Source organism: Apium graveolens, chromosome 3, assembly GCF_009905375.1.
Source record: "Apium graveolens cultivar Ventura chromosome 3, ASM990537v1, whole genome shotgun sequence".
Lineage (NCBI taxonomy): Eukaryota > Viridiplantae > Streptophyta > Magnoliopsida > Apiales > Apiaceae > Apium > Apium graveolens.
The window spans coordinates 204,471,509-204,480,510 of record NC_133649.1 but is presented as its reverse complement, the minus strand read 5'-3'; the positions used below and the strand labels follow the sequence as shown (position 1 = coordinate 204,480,510).

The window sequence follows — 9,002 nt, the reverse complement described above, 5'->3', positions numbered from 1 at the left end:
ATGGGGTAGTGGGAATAATTCGTGGGTTTATGGGCTACAACTGTTTTTGTGTTTTATTTTTTTTTTTTTCTGAACTGTAAAAAATTTTCTGGAACTCGACCCCTGCGCGGCCGCTCAGCATATCTGCGCGGGCGCGCAGCAAGCTGCGCGGCCGCTTAGCATAGCTGCGCGGGCGCGCAGAGGGTCTCTGGAATTTTTTTTTTTCAGCCCCTATTTTCTGATTTTTTTGTGTTTTTGGATAGGTTATTAACTTCTAAGGGTTCCTGTAACAACAATTCATGGGTTGCCTCCCACGCAGCGCTTCTTTTTCGTCATTAGCTTGACGTTCCGTACCTTTCTCAAGTAGTCAACAAAATGGCACTAACCACCTCTCGGTTTGCCATGTCCCCATAGTAGTGCTTCAACCGCTGACCGTTAACCTTGAATGCTTGGTCCGAATCATTCTCAAAAATTTCCACCGCTCCATGTGGAAACACAGTTTTGACAATAAAAGGTCCAGACCATCTTGATTTCAACTTCCCAGGAAAAAGTCGGAGCCGAGAGTTGAATAACAGAACTTGTTGCCCTGGCACAAATAACTTAGGATGTAGCTTCCTATCGTGCCACCTCTTCACCTTTTCCTTATACATTTTGTTATTCTCGTACGCTTGAAGTCGAAATTCATCAAGTTCATTAAGCTGAAGCATTCTTTTCTTACCAGCTGCATCTAAATCCAGGTTCAATTTCTTCAATGCCCAGTAGGCTTTATGCTCAAGCTCCGCCGGTAGATGACATCCCTTACCGTACACCAACTGAAACGGTGACATCCCAAGTGGAGTTTTGTATGCTGTTCTGTAAGCCCAAACAGCTTCATCGAGCTTTAAAGACCAATCCTTCCTTGACGGACAAACAACCTTCTCTAGAATACGCTTTATCTCTCTGTTAGACACTTCCGCTTGACCATTTGTTTGCGGATGATAGGCAGTAGCTACTCGATGATTCACATTATAACGCTGCATCATAGAAGTGAACTTACGGTTGCAAAAATGCGATCCTTCATCACTTATGATTACCCGAGGCATTCCAAACCTTGTGAAAATTTGCTTATGAAGAAAATTTAGTACTACCTTTGCATTATTTGTCGGTAAAGCTTTAACTTCGACCCATTTTGAGACATAATCGACTGCCAGCAAGATGTACTGATTATTGCAAGATGAGATAAAAGGCCCCATGAAATCGATTCCCCACACATCAAAGACCTCGACTTCAAGCATCACATTTAATGGCATATCATCCTTCCTTGACAAATTTCCCACTCTTTGGCAACGATCACACCTTAAAACAAACTGATGAGCATCCTTGAACAAAATAGGCCAGAAAAAACCTGCTTGCAGAATACGAGCTGCCGTCTTCTCACCTCCATAGTGTCCACCATAAACCGTGGAATGGCAGTCTTGTAATATCCCCTCCGTCTCACAGAACGGGATACATCTCCTGATGATCTGGTCAGCTCCCTGTCTAAACAAATATGGTTCATCCCACATATACCACTTCACCTCATGCAGAAACTTCTTCTTTTGAGCGGATGTCAAATTAAGAGGCATTATATTGCTGACGAGATAGTTTACAATATCTGCAAACCATGGTTCTTCCTCCTGAATTGCAAACAACTGCTCATCTGGAAAAGATTCATTGATTAACGTCCTATCTTGTGAAGTAGAATCGGGATTCTCCAACCTAGAGAGATGGTCAGCTACTTGATTCTCAGTACCTTTTCTATCTTTGATCTCTAACTCAAATTCCTGAAGTAAAAGCACCCAACGAATGAGTCTCGGCTTCGAATCCTTCTTAGAAACCAGATAGTGAATAGCTGCATGATCAGTGAATACTGTTACTTTCGTACCAAGCAGATAAGATCAAAATTTCTCAAAGCCAAAGACTATAGCCAAAAGCTCCTTCTCAGTAGTGGTGTAGTTCAATTGGGCCCCATTTAAAGTCTTACTCGCATAGTAGACCACATGGAAGATATTTTTCTTGCGCTGTCCCAGAACTGCACCTACCGCATAATCACTCGCATCACACATCATCTCAAACGGTTCTGTCCAATCTGGTGCTGTAATAACTGGTGCAGTGATCAAACTCTTCTTGAGAGTCTCGAATGCTGCCAAACATTCATCATCAAATTTGAAAGACACATCTTTCTCAAGCAATTTGCACAACGGCTTAGATATCTTTAAAAAGTCCTTGATGAATCGCCAATAAAAACCCGCATGACCAAGAAAACTACGGATTCCTTTCACAGAATTGGGTGGGGGAAGATTTTCAATGACTCCCAGCTTGGCCTTGTCCACCTCCAGACCCTTGCTAGAGACCTTATGCCCAAGGATAATGCCTTCACGCACCATAAAATGACATTTCTCCCAATTAAGCACCAAATTAGTTTCCACGCATCTTTTGAGTACGGCGCGCAGATTATTCAAACATTCATCATATGAGTGTCCAAAGACGGAGAAGTCATCCATGAACACTTCGACGTTATTTCCAATCATGTCAGAGAATATAGCCATCATACATCTCTGAAAGGTGGTCGGGGCGCCACATAACCCAAACGAAACTCTACGAAAAGCAAATGTGCCAAATGGACAAGTGAAGGTAGTCTTTTCCTGATCCTCTGGTGCAATACAAATCAGATTATACCCGGAATAACCATCTAGAAGACAAAAATACTCATGTCCCGCCAATCTGTCAAGCATTTGATCAATAAATGGAAGAGGAAAGTGATCCTTCCTTGTGGCTTTGTTCAATTTCCTATAATCCATGCATACTCTCCATCCTGTAACTGTTCGAGTAGGGATGAGCTCATTCTTTTCATTTGCGACCACAGTGATACCTCCTTTCTTAGGTACACATTGTACGGGGCTCACCCACGAGCTATCAGAAATAGGATAAATAATGCCTGCATCTAGCCATTTCAGAATTTCTTTCTTTACCACCTCCTTCATGATCGGGTTCAGTCTTCGCTGCTATTCCACAGTTGGCTTACTACCTTCCTCTAACAGAATTTTATGCATACAATATGAAGGACTTATCCCCTTGATGTCTGCTATGGTCCATCCTATAGCCGATTTGAATTCTCTCAAAATCCTTAAGAGCTTGTCTTCCTCACTACCTGAAAGGTCAGCTGAAATAATAACAGGTAACGTAGATGAATCACCTAAAAAAGCATACCTCAAGTGTTCAGGTAATGGTTTGAGCTCCAAGGTAGGTGCTTCCTCTATTGATGGTTTGAGCTTCCCTTCAGCGTTCTTGAGGTCAGAAGTACCAAGAGATTCAAATGGTATGTCCAGCTTTCGCTTCCAGGGAGAAGCGTTCAGATATTGTAATTGCTCGTTGCTATCTTCATCATCACTGTCAAATTCCCCCACTAAGGCCTTTTCCAATGCATCAGACATTAGCATGTGCTCGAGTTCCGAAGTAACCACGGAATCAATCACATCCACTTTTAAGCACTCCTCATCTTCTGTAGGGAATTTCATTGCCTTGAATATGTTGAAGGTCACATCCTGATCTTGGACCCGCATAGTAAGTTCCCTTTTTTGCACATCTATCAAGGTACGGCCGGTAGCCAAGAAAGGCCTCCCCAAGATTATGGGAATCTTCTTATCTTCCTCAAAATCCAGAATAATGAAATCTGCAGGAAAGAAGAGCTTATCCACCTTGACGAGCACATCCTCAACTATGCCCCTTGGGTAAGTAATGGAACGGTCAGCCAATTGTAGCGACATGTATGTGGGTTTTGGATCAGGCAGATCCAGCTTTTTAAAGATCGACAAAGGCATTAGATTAATGCTTGCTCCCAAATCACAAAGGCACTTGTCAAAAGTTAGATTGCCAATGGTGCAAGGAATGGTGAAGCTTCCTGGATCTTTCAGTTTTGGCGGTAACTTTTGCTGCAGAACAGCGCTGCATTCTTCCGTGAGAGCAACGGTTTCAAGGTCATCCAGTTTCACCTTCCTTGAAAAAATAGTCTTCATGAACTTCGCATAACTAGGCATTTGTTCCAGAGCCTCAGCGAAAGGTATATTGATGTGAAGTTTCTTGAACACCTCCAGAAACTTCCCAAACTGTCTATCCAGCTTTTGTTGCTGCAATCTCTTAGGAAAAGGTGGTGGAGGATAGAGCTGTTTCTCCCCTGTATTAGCATCAGGCAGAGTGTGTTCAACAGTAGTCTTCCTTGGTTCCGCCGCTTTCTCCTTTTGCTTAGATTCTTCATCTCTAACTTCAGCTTCGACTTCTTTTGCCTTTTCAGTATCAGCTACTTTTCCAGACCTTAAGGTAATAGCCTTGACTTGCTCTTTAGCTTCCTTCCTGCCTGGTACTTCCGTGTCATTGGGAAGAGTGTCAGGTTGACGATTGAGCACTGCATTGGCTAATTGACCGATTTGATTTTCCAAGGTCTTGATAGAAACCGCCTGACTCTTGCACAACAGCTTAAGTTCCTCAAAATCAGCACTAGTAGGTGCAGCTACACTTCCCTGTTGAGGATATGATTGCCTTGTAGCATACTGATGTGGTTGCTGGAATCCAGGTGGGTTAAACTGTTTACTCACTCCTTGCTGATATGTTGGCTGAATCGCATTCTGATTATTCCCCCAGCTGAAATTTGGATGATTTCTATTATTAGGATGATAGGTCGCTGGCACAGGCTGCTGTTGTCGCTGATAATTATTCACATACTGAACAGATTCGTTGACAAGAGAACACTGATCCGTAGCATGAGAACCTGCACAAAGCTCACAAACCATAGCTATTTGATTAACTCCATACGTAGCCAGAGAATCGACCTTCATTGATAGCGCTTGGAGCTGGGCTGCAATAGCGGTGGCTGCATCAACTTCCAGAATACCTGCTACCTTGCCTGACGTCATCCTTTGAGTTGGGTTTTGATGCTCATTTGCAGCCATCGTCTCTATACGATTATACGCCTCAATATAGCTTTTAGCCCATAAGGCGCCTCCAGCTGCTGCATTGAGCATTGGCCGAGATTGGGCCCCCAAACCATTATAGAAACCAGTGATCACCATCCAATCCGGCATTCCATGATGTGGACATTTTCTCAACATTTCCTTGTAGCGTTCCCAAGCCTCGGACATAGATTCTGTAGGTTGCTGCGCAAACTGAGTAAGAGCACTCCTCATAGCAGCAGTCTTTGCCATTGGATAAAACTTCACCAGAAACTTTTGCGCAAGATCTTGCCATGTAGTGATGGACCCAGCTGGTTCAGAATGTAACCAGTCTTTAGCCTTATCCCTCAGTGAGAATGGGAAAAGCCTCAACTTGATAGCCTCATCAGTCACGCCATTATACTTAAAAGTGCTGCAGATGTAACACCCCCAGATCCGGGGTCGGGGATCCGGGTCGTCACGGTCTTTCTTTCCACAATATCACTTCACTTAATTAATAATAAATAACCTTATGCTGTGACCCCACACTAACACACACCACAACCCGTTATAGTCTCAGAGATGAAATTTAAATAAGTACAAGTCTTTGAATCCACAATTTAAAAGTTATTACAACCCAAAATGATTACTTGATAAATTTACAGTTAATTGCCATTATCTGCCACAAGTTATAATTATACATAATTGATTCTCAAAAGTAGATGGTCTGATCTACAATAGATCTACCTCTGCAGCTATAGCAGCTACAACATCAACGGGAAGACGCGGGACGCTTCCCACGCGCTTGCGCTGGGTCTGCTGGAGTCTGGCCATCTTTCCTAACTGTTGTTGTGTGATGAAAAAATAAAGCAAGGGTGAGCAGCAAGCCCTCCAAAATAATATGTATAATGATTAACAATATATGAGCCTTCTCATAGTACTCATGAAAGTCTTGGTCAAAAGAAATGAACCAAGTTGATATCTTAATGCGATGAAGTCGCAAAATATTCAGTTTATATACATATATACTTTTAAAAATCTTGGAAGTCCTCTTCCATGCATAATATACACAGAGTTCCAGTGTATAACTGTATAAAAATATCGTTGCAAGGTGATCTCATATATCTAACCTTGTCTCAACGTTTTTCTGAAAATCTTTGTCATGCATAAGATAATCATTAACTAGATATAAGTTTAAAAGATGAAGTTACAAGATACTCCAATATACTTATATCTTTTCCAAATACTACTTGAACTACCACCATTCAAGTTATAATTAGTTTCAAAGTTCATCACCCAGATGAGACTACAAGATAAGACTTGCATAGATTCAATCTTTGAAATATCATTATAAATAATGAAGTTACGAGATACTTCATTAAGTCCTGATATATATATCCATATATATATATATCTCATACATTTCCTGAAAATCTCTGTCATGTAAAGTATGAACAGAGTTATAATATCCAATGAATTTTGGAAAGGAAAAGAATTTTGGCATAAACCAGATATCTTGCTGATCAGGCAAAGATACCAATAAGTAACCTTTTCTACTGTAGATGGATGAATTCCTCACCGGTCATCACCCTGGCCGCATTAGGACCTCGCGCTAGACCGTTACCCGGCCACTCACGCGTTGATGGACTGCCACCCAGCCACTTACACATTCATAGACCGTACCCCGGCCTGTCGCTTATGCCGACTCAATCAGATGGACTTACTTCCCGAACATTGGGCAAGTAATCAAATTGTTTTCTCAAAACAGCAACCATGTTGCGAATATAAAATACACCACAGAGCCGGATCCCCAAGATTTTGAGCGAATATTCAAGTCTCCTTCGAAAGGAAGATCTTAAATCGGAAAACGAGTTTTGGGATCCGCTCTAACTTTTAAAATCATTTTGAAGACTCGAAAACATTTTTAAGAATGTTTGGAGTAAAGCTGATTTAATGAAATAAATCAGTCCCGATATATTAGAAAATATCTAAATATTATTATTTAAATAATATTCCCATAAAGAATAATCTTTATAAAAATAATTGAAGTAGAAGTTTTAAAACTTATACTTGAAACGAGTATTAAATAACCAAAGATACACTTATATGAAAGTATTATCTTTATTTGAATAATCGAAAATAAGTTTGATTATTAACACCTTATTCTTTAATAAAATAAAGAATATATTTCAGTAATAAGCGGAGTCATAATACCTCGAATGAATATTATAAATAATATTCATTAAATAAAATAAAGGAGTCATACATCCTCAAATGAATATTCAAATAATATTCAATTAATAAAATAAAAGGAGTCATAAGCCCTCGAATGAATATTCAAGATAATATTCATTAATAAAATAAAGTTATCGAATAAACCTTATTCGATTAATAGTTTTGAAAACTATAAACATATATATATAAATATATATATAAAATCTACTCGGGATCCTCGACTCCCGGTTTTAGAAAATGTTTTCACCTTTGGGTCCCTATACTAAGGGTATATGCAAATTACTGCTTCTCTAGCATAGGTATTATCAACTGAACCAACAGATATATATGGCAAGAATACGAAACAGGCATGCATATATATACCATATCAGCATGCTTCAATATATCGCAACATTTGCTAATTAACCAACATGCATCTATCGCAAGATAATGCATATACATATATTCATCACAACAACAGTATAACGGGTAGAAAACTTGCCTGAGCGACTTGGGGTGATAAAAGGCTCGGGACGAGTCTGGTAACCTATAAACAACAAGTAAGTTGGAATTAAACCAAAATCACTTGTAAATCTATACTTTAACTAACTTAGACTCTAACGCTTGTTTTGCGCTCACTGATTCGCTTAAGTCACCCGGGTACCCTCGGCTCCACCATTTTTAATAATTTAACCTTTACGAGTTTTAAGGCGATTCCTTCACGAGTGTCTTACCAACTGCCTAACACACTTACCATAAATGTTTCATACATTAATTAACCCTTTTTGGTCTTTAACATATGTTTGAAAGTAAGGCGAGGGGAAAAGTTTCGTTCGCGAAACGCCGTTACTTGAAACGGTCGTTTCTCCTAAACCGTGCATCGGAATCGAACGAACTACATATCAAAACGAAGCTCGTAACATGAGCTATCTAGACATGGCAATTGTCATAATTTAGCAGGGGGTTCTCGGGTCCTAATGTTATGCACAAAAACAGTCTAAAGAAAATTGGACGTTACGACGGCTATGTTTACGCGATTTCCAATATTTTAAACCATTCAAAACCATACCAAATCAACCTCAAATCCAACATACAACCAACATCCATCCTTATCACATCATAAAAATCACAACCAATTCAATTTAATCATTCATACTTATGCCTAAGCTTAACTTTAATCATACTTAAGTTCTTTTAATCAAAACAACAACATTTACCAATCCAACAACATCCCAAAACTCACTAATCTCTACATACACAACCATCAAGCCTCTCATGAACTACAATACTCATATTATGCTCTTAACATTCAATAACAAAGCTTGGTTAAGAGATTATACCTTCCTTGAAGCTTTTTAACACAACCCAAGAACTTTGAATGCCTAAAGAACCTTGATCCTTGCTTGTATAACCTTAATCTTTCATAAAAATTCAAGAAAACTAAAGTTATTTCTTGAAGGTTACTATTCACCATCTTCTTCCTTGATTTATTGGAAGAGATTGTGAAGGAATTAGGAGCTTAAACTTATAGCATATCCATATCTATGTACAAGGAAGCTTAGATAATTACCTTGTGATTTAACAATGCTTGGAACTTGATTTTTGATTTTTCTTCCTTTGAAAAAGATGAAAAGCCGAGAGCAATGCATGAAGAATGAAAAATTTTGTGTTTTCTTTGATTTGTTTTGGCTAGCTAGGTTGTTTTGGTTTTGTTTTTGGTTAATTACCCTTCTAACCTTGAACTTTGTGTGGTTTACAATCATCCAACAATTCCTTCCTTTTTTGTCATGCCTATGTCACCTTGCACATGTCATAATGCTCCCACTTGTCCATACCTTGTGGTTTGATGATGTCACAATCCCTGGC

The 9,002-nt window shown here is 39.5% G+C and overlaps 1 non-coding gene across 1 annotated transcript; it reads left to right on the top strand.

Annotated features, from left to right (window-relative positions):
- Positions 1 to 5,073: 5,073 nt before the first annotated feature.
- LOC141715897 (small nucleolar RNA R71) lies at positions 5,074 to 5,180 on the top strand. The gene has a single exon (XR_012572640.1). It is a non-coding gene; the product is annotated as a small nucleolar RNA R71 (small nucleolar RNA).
- The last annotated feature ends 3,822 nt before the right edge of the window (positions 5,181 to 9,002 follow it).